The sequence below is a fragment of the Belonocnema kinseyi genome, chromosome 8 (genome assembly GCF_010883055.1).
Source record: "Belonocnema kinseyi isolate 2016_QV_RU_SX_M_011 chromosome 8, B_treatae_v1, whole genome shotgun sequence".
Classification (NCBI taxonomy): Eukaryota; Metazoa; Arthropoda; class Insecta; order Hymenoptera; family Cynipidae; genus Belonocnema; species Belonocnema kinseyi.
The window spans coordinates 118,569,854-118,584,550 of NC_046664.1; the positions used below are offsets into that span (position 1 = coordinate 118,569,854).

Below are 14,697 nucleotides of genomic sequence, written 5' to 3' on the forward strand. Positions count from 1 at the left end.
TGTTATTTGAAACGTATAATCTTTTTTCTCGTAATTTGATTAACTACAGAAACCAGTAACTAGACGGTGCCTTACACATTAACATTTAATTTTAAAAGTTTGAGGGCAGTTAACCACTTTCAATTCTTATACTCTTCAGAACGCACAACTTTAAAGAAATCCAAATAGTTTATAAAAATAATTCAAAGAGTCGAAGAATTTAACAAAATTCAAAAGAAATATAATGCGAATAGCGGTGCATCTCTGCAACAAAGGCTATTACAAAAAAATGGAAAAGGAAAGAATTCCAAAGAATTAAAATAATTCAATAATTTTTTGCGAACCGGGAAATGCCTGGAAATTTATCTCTTTGATTAACACGGCCATCTGAAGTTCTTAGTATTTAAAAAATTATTATATTCATGCGTGATTTCCTGTAAAAATAGTAATACTTTTTCGTACTTGTAAAAAAATTTCCATCAAGGATTGAAAAAAATTTTGATTTTATTTATTTTGAGTGAATTCTTTAAGTTTGCAATAACAAAGAAAAACTATCCAATTTGGGGGTTTAAGTGTTTAAAAATCGTGATTGATTTTTTTCATAAATAGTTTAGAAATAATTTTCACATTGTACACATCAGCTGGTTTTTAGGTAAGAAAGTCACTAAGAGGATCACAGGGCCTTTTTTTATCTCAAACTTGTAACTTACGCTATGCCTTACAGCTAAATAAAACCCCTCGGATCAGTTATTATTTAAAACTCACTTTCAATTGATTAGAATCCAATATGAAATACTTTAATTTCCTAAGATTTAAAGTCGAAATATATAATGAATTTGCAACAAGGAAGATTAATTTTCTTATTAAAAAGACGAATTTTTAACAAATTCCATGAATTTTCTACCAAATAGTTGGATTTTCAACTTATTAAAGATCAATTTCCAATCAAGAATAGACAAGTTGTAATTTTCAGAAAAAAAGTAATTTTTAACATAAAAAATACCAAATTGTCAACAAAAAAAGTTAAATTTTAAGCCAAAGTGGTAAATCTTGCAGAAATATGATTTAAAAAATACTAGATTTAACAAACACGAAAAAAAAACACAGAAAAGTTCATTTACAAACGAATCCTCCTTTAATTTTCTACCATATTGTTAAATCATTACACAAAATAGACTAATTTAGACTATAAAAATTGCATTTTAAATAAAGAGACAAAATGAAAAAAAAATCAAGAAAATTAATTTTCGACCAAAAAGATGAATTTTCTACCAAATCGAGGAATTAAATTTTCAACAAAGGAGTGAACCCCAAATATCAAGGGGAGTCCGAAAAATATGAATCTTTAATGATAAAGTTCAACTTTTAACCAAACCATTTAATTTTCAGTTAAAGAAGATAAATTGCGAACAAAATAGTTAAATTTTTAACCAAAGAAATGAATTTTCCAGCATTATATTAATGATCTACTAAAATAAGACGCGCTTTCAACAAAATATATTAATTTTTAACAAAATTTTTTAATTTTAAAGCCGAGAGGATGATTTACCTATAAAAAGGTTGAATTTTCAATTAAAAATATGGTTTTTTCAGAAAAAAGTTAATTTCCTACCAAAAAGTTAAATTTCCATTAAACCAGTTTATTGGTTATAAAAATTGTTTAATTTCAAATAAAAAAAACTTAATTTTCAACCAAATTTGTAGCAAAATACATGAATTTTTAATAAGATAGGAGCAATTTTAAACAAGAAAATATTGATTTTTATTAAGAATATATCTAAAACCAAAAGAATAATTTTCATACAAAGTAGTTCAAATTTTAACCAAGCTTCTGAATTCCTAACGAAACAAGATGACTTTATAACAAAATAGTTGCATTTTTTACAGAATAATACAATTTTCAACTGAATACTAGATTTTTTAACCAAATGAGTTTCATTCCGAACCACAAATGTAATAGTAGACTTTCTGCCAAAAAGCATTTAAGCGAAAAATCGAGGAAAAGAGGTTTCTTAAAAACAGAGAAAAAAAGAAAAATTCCTTAAAAGTTAATAATAAGGAAATAAGGAAACATACTACATGTTATGCTTTAAAATACAAAACGAAAAATCGACAAGACTCAGAAAACGAAATTACAACAACTAAAAGAATGACAGAGAACAAATATATTGACACTATACTTAAGAAACTTTATTTTCAATTTCATTTATATTGGATAAAATATCAATATTACAGAGAAAAGTAACAGCGTATTACATTAAAGAATTCAGATGATTTAAAAACTGGAATTAATGCAAAAAAATGAAAGGGCCTCTCATTTTTCTCATTCTCATTATTTATGATTGAGAAAGTATAAGAAAAGAAAGGTCCGAAAAGAAAGAACTAGTTCGTTAAACAGCCATTTTGGATGAAAATTCATAAAGTTAAAGCATTTAAAAAAATTGTGGAACCATTTTTTAGACTTAAAATTTTTATTTACGGCTATTAATAGTATTCAGAAAGCCAAACAATTTATCCTCATGACTTTTTTTATACAAAAAAAAAAATTCTCTTAGTTATGCCATTTTCAAAATTTCTAATATCAATCGAAAATACAAATTTGAAGCCAAAGAACGTACGATATCAAAACAAGTAAAGTAATGGAAAACATTTCTGTTTAAAAGTGTTACAAGATTATCACAGAAACTTTTTGGATTTTCTTGTAAAATCGAAAATTCTCATTTTTATTTCGCAAAAAATCAGGAGATATAAAAATCCCACTTTGTGTTCAAACTATGGAGGACACGAAAGAAGATGAATCAGTAAAAATTGGAATCTTGAAAAAGATCTACAAATTTGTTAACAATCACTTCTTGATACGACGCGTAACTTTTGTTTTATTTACCAAAAATAACATTGAAAATCTAAAAAAAACTTTCTGAAGAAATGATACAAGTTACAAAAAAAATGATTAAACAAAAATTGTTTACCCGCAAAAGAGTTACAAATTTGTGTTCATTTCTTACATTCTTATTATTTATGATGGAGAAAGTATTAGAATTGCCCGAAATTTGACACCACAACATACAAATTTTGAACCAAATGATGCAAAATACGACAAAAAGTCGCAAAGAGAAATTATAAGTTTTGAAAAATCCTACAAAATTTCTTTAAACCACTTTTCGATAGGACTCGTAATTTTGTTTTATCGTAAGTAATATATACAGAAAATCGAAAATTTCAATATTACGCGAAAAGACGCGAGATACATAAAAAATCTAATGGAAAACTTGTAAGATATTTTGCTTTATCTATAAAAAATAATATGAAAACTAAATTCCTATTATTCTCATAACAACGCGATATAGAGAAAAATCTTTAAAAAAAGAATTGTATTTTTAAAATTTATTTTAAGTTGATTCAGAAAATATAAATTTACAACTTTCTGTCAAAAAATGAGTGCGCAGCGCGAGTGTCACGATCGTATTGTGCACCTCAAAGCATACAGATCTTTGAGAAACTTAATCTTTAACTATATACTTATTTGAGTAGAACATTCAGAATATGAACACGCATATAAATACTGCGATCTAAAGAGATTTTTTTGATAAAGTTTCATTCAAGCATTCTAAATGCAATGAATAATGATCTGAGCGCGAATCACGGGGATCAACGGACACGCACCCTAGACCTGCTCAAACTTGCGAGCCACGGGCACAGCGCACGATGAGAATGTGCCCGCGACAAGAAATAATTCTTTTACGGATTATTTTATTACAAACTAATAATTAAGAGAAATGGTTTTGAAACTTTGCAATAATTTGTAACCTTTTATCTTAAATTGAGAAATGTAAGGCAAAATATTTATATATTCTGATCAACCACTCGAGTAAAATTTAAAAATACATTTTTTCAATTTTAAAATTATGGGGTTCTCAATCTTAAAAATCGGAACATAATTGACACGCATAGTAAGATACATAAATTTCTGTAAAATATTATTAAAAAAAATTTTATCATACAATTTTATCGTTTAATTATAATTTATTTAATTCATAATTAATCACACAAACATACAAATTTACTAATTATTGTTTACTTAAATTGATAATCGTGAGCGAAGCGGCATTCGTATAAAATTTAACTCTACATCTAAAAACTCCAAATCGCTAATTCTACATGCGAGAACGCTATACGATCATATTTATTTAAAAAATTGATTATTTTAAATTTCAATTTAATATGTTTATCAATTAAAACTTTTAATGTCTCCAAATGTATAGTTTCATGTAGTCGAATTTCCACTTCCTTTTTTCAAAACAACAAAATAATATTATTCATAGACAGTAAATTTTAATTGTAAAATGTCTCATTTTTTTCATAAAAGATGTAGCCGCTAAAAATATTTATTACGATACAATTACATTTTAATTCAATTTAAAAGTACATCTTATGCACCTAAATATTTTCATGATGCAAAATTTATTCAAATAATTGATTCATTAGTTGAAAATAATAACTCAAAATTCTCAATATAAAATTTCTATTTTATATTTTTAAGTATTTACTGACTTAGTATCGGATATTGGATGGACTTGTTCGACGGGTGAAGATTGCAGGGGCAAAGTAGTTGGTGTGCGCGATCTTTGGGTTGAGAGGCATGGGGGGATCGGGTAATTTTCGCCGGAAGCACCGTCTACAATTAGTTCCTCGAACTATACACGTGCCGCATCTAGGCTTATAATATCTTTGGCATAGCCTCCAGCAATGAGAATCAAAGAGAAAAGGGTGGTGGGCCTGTAGAGTCAACAAATCCCATGTTCGAAAATCTGACCGAAGATGTTAAAAAAGGCTCAAATTCTCTAATGTTCGTTAAGAGAAGGATGATAATGATTTTCACCCCGTAAAGTCTAAGAAGCGTAAAAGACAGAAGCAGAAAAAACAGCGAATCGGTAATAGCGACACAATATCAAACGCAGATTCTGAGGTATCCGGAAATTCCGTCGAGTCCGATAATCTAGCGGCCAATCTCTCATTCCCAGACGCGGCCGATAACGTACAATTTATGGATCTACCGAATGACAGGTCACAAACCGAAATCACTCCAGAGAAGCATGTTTCTCTCCCTCCCTCGGGGAAATCGTTACTGGAACTAAGCTAGCATGATAATCGCGATCAGAGCTAGACGTCTGCTCAATCCGCGGTTAATAACCAAAACCGCTTAAATCCACGACCCCCTCCCCATTTAGACAAATTAGCATACACTGTCGATTTAGTGCACGATGCAGGCGTTGCGGATCCTCGGAAGTTCACACTGAAACTAGGCCATGTCCTAACGCGAATGACACCTCAAAATGCGCGAACTGTGGTGGGGATCACTCACCATCTTACAAAAAATGCCCGAAATTTCTATTTCAGAGAGAGTAACGAGTTTTTGCTACCAAGTGCACACTACCGTTTAAAGAAGCCAAGTCGATCATCAGATCCGGTAAGTGAGCTGATTGCGCTTCCTCAACCTCTGCGAAAGCTAACTCTCCTCCAGCATTTAGCTTCTCAATGTTTACAGAACATACTGAAAACCCCACTCCCTCCTTTTCAGGCCCCCGTCTACAGCCTCAATAACCACAATACTCACAAACTCTGGCAAACCCTAAGAAAGACTCCTCAGATACCGAAACCCTCTTTATAACCTAGATAGAAACTTGCAGAAGTTCATCCAAAACCCATGCAGGCCCCCACGGGTGGGCATTCTCATCAATCATCACGAAGAGGATCCAACGCCAAATCATCGTACTCACATCTCAAGAATAGTAAAATCCCCAGCCTTTTTCTAAATCGTTTTGCTCTCCCCAAACAAAAAAATACAAATACAAATACAGTTCCTATGAGCTCCTCATTCCCCATTCCCCCACTTTTCCCTTCCCCTCCCTATTCTCTCCTCCATACCCTGTCTCCAACCTCCATAACTGCAGGACTATTTTGGAACTATCCTCTGCCCTTGATAATACGAATCTTATTCCCCTTAACACAGGTGAACCCACCTATCGCCCTAGATCAGACAGCCCCCCTTCAATAATTGACCTAACTTTTGTGTCTCAGAACATCTTTAACATCACTTCTTGGGGAGTTGGGAATGCGTCTCTGTAAAGTGATCACTTTCCAGTGGTATCCAGTCTTGGTATCTATACCCCAATAGCTTCGTACATTTCTCATAAATACAATCTTAAGCGAGTTGACTGGATCCCCTTTTCTAGTAACCTTTTGGAATCCATTCAGGGCAAAAACGAAACTTTAAATTCCCCGGACATTGATTGTTTATCCAAGTATAAGGGTTTTGCTGAAAGTGTGGATGAAGCAGTTACTGCGGCTAGTCCTCCCTCAAGACCTCCCAAAAACTTAATTCACTATAAAAATAAAAGAAAAAATTTGTCCCTGCTCCATGGTGGGATGCAGACTGCAACGCTACTATTGAGGTAAGAAAATTAGCATTGGCGGCCTACAAGAGGCGTATAAATGAAGTCAACTACATTAATCTAAATAGAATATAAGCTAAGACTAGACGCACATTAAACGCGGCTCGATGAAACAACTTTAGGACAACACCGATCCCAAGAGTTTGGCGAGTCGTTAAGTGTTTTAAGAACAAATACACTCAACCAGCGACTGCATCTTCATCAGGGAATAGTGAGACAATTCAAAAACTCCACTCACTGGCTGAAGAAATGCTTCCACCAACGGCCTTCTTCGACTACTTCCCTGAAAACTTTCAGAAGAACGAGTTCCTAGAGGCCCCCTTCACGGAAGCTGAAATCCTCTCCTGGCTTAGACAAAATTGACAATAATATTTTACTTCAGCTTCCTGATGAGGTGAAAACAACTCTCCTTGCAATTTTTAATGAAATTTACCTATCGGGCTCTTTCCCAGAATCTTGAAATAACTTTTTAATTTTTCCCCCCTAAGTCATCACCAGGAAAATTCCGTTCAATTGCTTCAGCTTCATGTTTGCTTAAATTGATGGAAAGGCTCATCTACAATTGACTCTCGTGGTACGCGGATCATAATCATATACTTTCCCCCACTCAATTTGGTTTTAGAAAGAGAAGATCCTGTGCTGATAACCTCGCTATTTTATCATCCGAGATTTTTTCGGGTTTTGCAAATGGTGAAGTTGTGGCTGGCCTGTTTCTTGATCTAAAAGGTGCATTTTCCAGTGTCATTCCCCAAATTCTAACTGAAGATCTCAAAGTGATTGGTGTTCCCCGATAAACGGCTAGATATTTCTACAATGCAACCTCTTGCAAAAACGTCTATTACAAAATTAACGGGGAACTAGTGGGCCCCAGACGCAGTACAGTCGGACTCGCTCAGGGTTGTATTCTAAGTCGAATTAACTATTCAATTTATACCAGAAAAATATACCGTCTAATCCCGGGAAATTGCATTATCATAGAGTTCGCTGATGATATAGCTATTTTTGTCGTTCTGCTGGCCCAACGGTATGCATCAAATCGCTTCAGAAAAGCCTAAACGACCTTGCTGTTTTTTATGACAAAGAAACCTGGAGCTCCGTCCAGAAAAAACCGAACTGGTCTTTTTCAACAGACAGAACCTAGATACATCTGACCCATCATATACCTTATCATTACACAACATTATTATTTTCCCCTCTATTCACGTCAGATTTCTCGGAATTATTCTAGAAATTAGGTTATCATTCAAATATCATTTCCTTCATTTATGCGATAAGAAAAGAAAAATTCCCAAACAAACATTAAGGCGCTTCTTCAGGATTGAAAATTACCTCATGTATTACTCTGAAAAGTTTTTCTCCTTCAATTCTGTATTGTATAATTTCATATTTCAACCACAGACCATAAATGCCTAAATTCGGAACCTATCAAATCGCGTTTTTCGAAAAATGGCCTGGTTCTTGTTTTATTGCAATTAAGGGCATGTGATCAGTCTAACAGCTGCTCAAGTCAGCCCTAAGTTCAATATTTTTTCACCCATATTCAAAAATAAAAGTTTAAATAACGCGAAAATTTTTTTCGGGAAATGTTAATAAATATTAAAGGATCGTTTGTGGCCTTGCAAAGAGTTGGAAGAAGAAAAAAGTTTATTTATGCAAATAATGATCATCGACGGACACATTTAGGTTTTGCAGCAGAAGCTTGACTTTTAACTTTCTCTGACGCTAATCATGCAATCTGTTTTACCCAAAGACACCTAGAAGTTCGAATTTGTCTACTCGCTGCATTAGTGCTACTTTGACACAGCTGATACCAGACTGATATGTATGCCAGACCAAATATGCCTATTTGCATTTCAAGTGCAAACATTAGTGTTTGCATTATTGGTGCATAATGTTCGTGAGCGATTTTTGTTGTTTTGTCCCACTTTGATAAATATAAACCTCAGAACTAGCCCATTGACAACATTTTAAATTGCTAATAGGGTTTGACGACAGCACGGTCGATTTTTCTCCAAAATAGAAATTAAAAAAAAAACTTTTTTCACTATTCTAATTATTTAGGACCAGAGACAAATTCTTGCATGCCTTATATTTATCGTGCCAAATTTTTAACACGATATCTCATTCCGTGCGGACGTAAGTTGGGAAAGAAAACTTCCACTGGTATTTTCTTTAAAAAATTTTTTTCTCAAAATTTCCACCGTAACAAAGCAGAGACATGCACTTTATTACCTCCTCTTTCATTTTCTAAACTTTCAGAGCGATACCTCATGTCGTTTAGACGTAAGTTGGGAAAGAAAAATCGAAGACCAGGCAAACGTGGGCCCTCTGTTCGTGGGCCCTCTGGGTGGCTATGGAACAGCGGGTGGTCTAAAGTGTAATTTTTTCGACGATCGTAAACCTAGGATCGAGCCGAGAATTTATATAATAAAGTTTAATAAAGTTTATACCCTTTTCAAAGCGACAATTTCTGATGATTATAAAGATTATGAACCTTTAGCTTTCAGCTTTTCACAAGAAGAAGTAAATAAAATTATAGAAAATATTAAAAGATCTCATAAGTCAATAAAAAAGCAAGTGTCATGACTCACTCAACTTTTCTATTGTTAGAGATTACAGTCGGTTGAAAGAAATGATAAATTAGCAAATATTAAGAAATTTAATTTTAATATTGTGCATTCGGTAAATTACATAACAATAAGATGATTAAAAAAAGAAAGAAGAAAATCAGTTAATCCGTTCAATTTCTGGATACACCTTTTTTCTCTCTTCTCAGATTGTACGACAAAAAATACTGAAATAAAAAGATGCTGCGCCCAAAATTGGAAGCTGTTAAATGGGAAAAGTATGGAATCTATATTTATTTTATTTCCATTTTCTTATTCATTTCATTTATTTATTCATTCATTCATTTACTCATTCCCTTACTCATTCATTCATTTCATTAGTTTAATTTCATGGTGGCTAGTTTAAATTGAAAACTCTGCAATCATAGAGAATCGTAATTTTCCTATCTTTTTTCTTGAATCTTTATTTGTTTCAAATACAACTGCTTGCGTCACAATAAATGTATTGTTTTGGTCAGAATTGATGAACTATTTTACTTCAAGATTCACAACATTTGGTTTAATTTCATTTCTTTTCATTCGAAAAATTAAAATATTATTAACAGAAAGCGGAGGAGCATTTTTTTCGAGTTGGGGACCTAGCCATGGAATTATAAAATTAAGTGGCACAATGTATACTGGTTATACTATTTTAAAATTTAATAAAAATTATAAATATATTTCCAATCGATTTACAAGATGGAGTGTTTGCGAAATAAATCCATAGTAATAAATTTTATCCCCCCCCCGCCCCAAATATGAACAAAAAATAAAAAAACTACATTTTTACTTTCATTATTCTTAATTTTTAGCAAATATCCGTCGTCTTTTTCATACAAATAATTAGTAGTGGACAATTTCAATATTTGCCATTACTTTTTAAACAATTTTTAATTGTTTACAGAAATGTAAATTATTTAAACAATTATTTAATCCCAAAAAATGTAACAAACCATCGTATTTTCTGATTAAAATGTAATGGTTAGTCATTCTTTGGAGTAGCACATTTCTCTAAAAACATTATATCATCATTTAAGCAATCATTTATTGTTTTTTTTTCAAATTTCTGAACATTGAGCTAGAGATGTCCACTTTTTCTAAATTGGTATCCTATGCTACGTTTTGTTGAATAATTAAATAATTTTGATACATTTCTTTTAATGTTTAATAAATTTCTATTCGTTTAAACAATTCTATTTTGCTCAATCAGTTTTTTACAATAACTAAATAGTGTATTACATGACTTTATAGTGTATACAAAGAATAGATGACCAACCTTTTAATTGTTTAAGCAAATATAACTTGTTAAGATAATTACTTTTTGAAAAATACTTTTTAAATCGTATTTTCTAAGTCAAACATAATATTCAATGATATCGAGAACTAGTAAATTCTGCTAAAATATTAATGTTATTGTTTTTGAAATTAATTATTGATTTTTTTTTAAATTTATGTCAAATTAGGTTTGGATGGTTTACATCAAGAAAACAACGTCAACAACAAACAGAAAACAACAACATCTACAAAAAGTTGCTTAGAATAACAATGTAGAAGAAGTGGACATATCTGCCTCACTTTTTAAAAATTTGGAAAATAAACAACAAATAATTGTTTAAATAATTACATAATGTTTTTAGAACAATTTTCTACTCCAAGCAATGACAAACAATTACATTTCAATCATAAAATACGATTCTTTTCTACATTTTTTGGGATTAAATAATTGTTTAAATAATTTGCATTTGCTTAAACAATTGGAAACTGTTTTAAAACTCATGGAAAATTCCATACTATTCCCATTTAATAATTTCAAATTCTGGGCGCATGATCTTTTTCAGCATTTTTGTCGTGTCATCGGAGAAGAGAGAATACACGTACATCCATTATTGTTACGGGCCATATTTCTAAATTTCTTGCATTTGCTTCCGTCTTTCCATAAAGACCACACTAAATCATGCGTCAATAATGATCACCTCTTACAATCAACATTAGAGTGTTATTAGAGTGTTTTTTTAGCGACGATACTTTAAAATTTAAACAGTTTAAACATCGTAAGCCCAGGATCATGCCTCACTCAACTTTCCTATTGTAAGAGATTACAGCTGCTTGAGAGAAATTAAAAATAATTAAAATATTAAGCAATTTAATTTTAATATTCTGTATTACGTTCATTACATAACGACGAGACGATTAAAAAAAGATGGAAGAGTATCGGCGTTCAATTTCTGTTGAGAGTTTTGATAATTTTTCATAAGATTACATAACATTACAAATATTATTATTAATTAATTAATCAATATATATATATATAATATATATAATTTTTAAAATTATATAATTAATTAATGACCATATTAACCGTTTTTTCTAATCTTTTTTTACATTCCTTCGTGAATTAGAGCAGGAAATTTCTGCAGATAATTAAAGTGTAATTGAGCAATGCTTTTCATAATTTTCGTAATTGCAAGAGATGACCATTATTGACGGGTGACTTGTTGTGGTCTTTCTCGAAAGACAGAAACAAACGCAAGGAAACGTTAGAAGTACGGCCCGCACACATGATGGATATACCTTTCTTCTCTCTTGTAAGATTCCACACCAACAATGCTGAAAATAGATCCTGCGCCAAGATTTAGACATTGATCGAAAAAGTATGTAATTTTTATTTATTTTCTTTTCAAGGTTGAAACTTGAAGAGTATGCAATTCGCAGCCTTTTATTGAGCAATTCCTTTTCGAAAATTTACAATTGAAAACTCTGCAATCATAGACAATCATATTTTTTCTATCTTTTTTGTTTAATCTTTATTTGTTTCAAATACAACTGCTTGCGTCACAATTAATGTGTTGGTTTAGTCAGAATTGATGAACTATTTTGCTTTGAAATTCATATTCTGTTGTTCAATTCCACTGTTTTTCATTCGGAAAATTAAAATATTATTCACAGAAGCGAGGAAGCCTACTTTTTCGAGGTGGGCGTCTAGCCATACAATTATAATATTAAATGGCACAATGTGTACAGTTTATACCATGTTAAAATTTTATATAAGTTATAAATATATAACTAACAATTCATAGTCAATCATGAATAATAATGAACAACAAATGCAGGTATAAAATGAATATTAACAAACATTTCACTAAGCTTTCAATGATTTTACCTTCAATCATTTCATAAATAATTCACAAATATTTCAAAATTTCTGTAAAGATTTCTGGTACGTATGAAACTGTGTACAAAGATTTTAATCATTCTCGAAAGATTTTACAAGAATTAGGAGGGTTTCGTAAAGATTTCCAATCGATTTACAATATATTTGGGGCGCCGGGGGGGGGGGGGGGGGGGGGGGGGGGGGGGGGGGTGAAAATAAAATTTATTTGTATGGATTTATTTCGAAAACACTCCATCTTGTAAATCGCTTGGAAATATATTTATAATTTTTATTAAATTTTAACATAGTATAAACAGTACACATTGTGCCATTTAATTTTATAATTCTATGGCTTGGTCCCCTACTCGAAAAAAGTCTCATCCGCTTTCTGTTAATAATATTTTAATTTTTCGAATGAAAAGCAATTAAATTGAACCAAATGGTGTGAATCTTGAAGCAAAATAGTTCATCAATTGTGGCCAAAACAACACATTTATTGTGACGCAAGCAGTTGTATTTGAAACAAATAAAGATTCAAGAAAAAAGATAGGAAAATTACGATTCTCTATGAATTTATAATTTCTTTCAACCGACTGTAATATCTAACATTAGGAAAGTTGAGTGAGGCCCATAGGCACTCAATCTAAATTCTCGCCTCGATCCTAGGTTTACGATCGTCGTCAGTGTTGACAATTACATAAAGTTAGGGTGACCATCCGTCCGGATTTTCCTGGACATGTCCTCATTATAGGGCTTGTGTGAGTTGTCCTACAGGATTTTTTACTTTGTCCGGTTTTTTGTCCGGATTTTTCAAATGATTAATCTTTATTTTTCAATTAATTTTTGGACCTTTTTTGTACAAAATGTTATCATTTAATGGCATTTAATGATTTCTTGATCAATTCACAATATAAAGTACTATTAAACATTTCTCCTATACGAAAAATATATATGTGTGCATTTGTGACATTGATTAAAATGCATTAGGTTTCAAAAATAAAAATATAAGCTGTTACGCGTTGATAAAATTTAATAAAACATTTTATTTAAAAAATATGTTGAAAAATTTTCTTTTTATTTTAATCCTTTGTATTCTAGTATGGCGTACTTTGTCCTGTTTTCAACTATTTTGTTCAACTTTGTACTCCTTTTTCAAACTTTTCTGTCCTTTGTCATATTTTTAAAACTATTATATCCTATTTTGTCCTTTCTTAAAAATAAATTTGTGTCCTACTTTGTCCTCATTTTTAAAGGTTTTTGTCCTACTTTCCGAAAATCAATTATGGTCACCCTACATAAAGTCATTTTTAAAATATGATATAATTATTAAGAATTCTGTAAAATGCGTTATAGCAATTGAATATAATAATTATGCCTGGGCTGGGAAGAAATACCCAACATCACAATGGAATTCCATGGAGGGATGTGCTTTTTAAGTGTAAGAAATGAAACAAAACTTACGCAGTATCGTCTGATTCTTTTGATAATAATTATTATGGATCATATTGCATAACATTATATATGTAATTATGCAGGGTCCTCCTACTTATAATCTCAAACTGTTTTAACATTCATTCAAATTTAAAGAATTTTTAAATATTGGTATTTGCTACAAGTTTATGAGATGAATAAAATAAAATATAAAATATACCACGAATCGATAAACATAAAACTCTAAAAATTTATCCAGAATTCTAGATTCTGTAGTATTTTGATTTACACTATCAAAAATGATGCTCAAAGCAGCATTTTTTCCTTTTTCGACTTTTATGTGTTTGTAGGATAATGGGTCCCACATTGTTCTTTATGAGCATCTCCTCCTCGATACATTTTTTTACTATTAACCAGCTCCATGCATCGTTCCCACTTTTCTGTTTTCTTACGATCCGGAGGGGAATTGTCGGTGAAACTAATCCAACAGATGGCGCCACAAAAAGTAGGTCTCACTTTTTCCTTGAATTGCGTTAAGAAAAAGCAAAAATAATTAAAAACTTGATGCTGCTTGCAAATAAACAACAAAAATTTATGAAGAAATAAGAGTAACTATTAAGAATTATTAAAAAAAAGAAAAAGTCATGAAAATATGTAGCTTATTATGAATAAAATTTAATTTTGAGACACATTTTGACAGCGGTTCGAACTTTATATTTTTATGATTTATTTTGCTCATATTATTGATTTTATTATATGTTGAAGTGAAAAAAAATTATTTAATGTTAAAATGATTAATGTAGCCAATGAAAAAATTAACAATATGAAAGACCTCAATGACAAAAATATTTCAAACATATACATGATCAGATGAGTTAATAAAAATATATAACGCATATCAGATATATATATATATACACTTTCTCAATTTGTTCTCTCTTTCTATTTCTTAGTCCACTTCCGACAACCGTAGGAATATGCAAGCTGTCATTTTATTTCCCCACTAAATTCAAAATTGCTAACTTAATATCGAATTATATAAATAAAAAAAAAACGTATTTGATATGCGTTATATATT

At 31.0% G+C, this 14,697-nt stretch overlaps 1 protein-coding gene across 2 annotated transcripts in view; it reads left to right on the forward strand.

Moving 5' to 3' along the window:
* The window catches only part of LOC117179013 (beta carbonic anhydrase 1), a 544,277-nt gene that overhangs the window by 365,612 nt on the left and 163,968 nt on the right, over positions 1 to 14,697 (forward strand). Inside the window, exon 1 of one of the 2 annotated variants that reach the window (XM_033370633.1) lies at positions 11,601 to 11,688. The exons of the other annotated variant lie outside the window; for it this stretch is intronic. The gene's annotated coding sequence lies outside the window, so the exon portion shown is untranslated. Of the gene's footprint in view, positions 1 to 11,600; positions 11,689 to 14,697 lie in introns of those variants that run through there. 2 annotated transcript variants of the gene reach the window in all.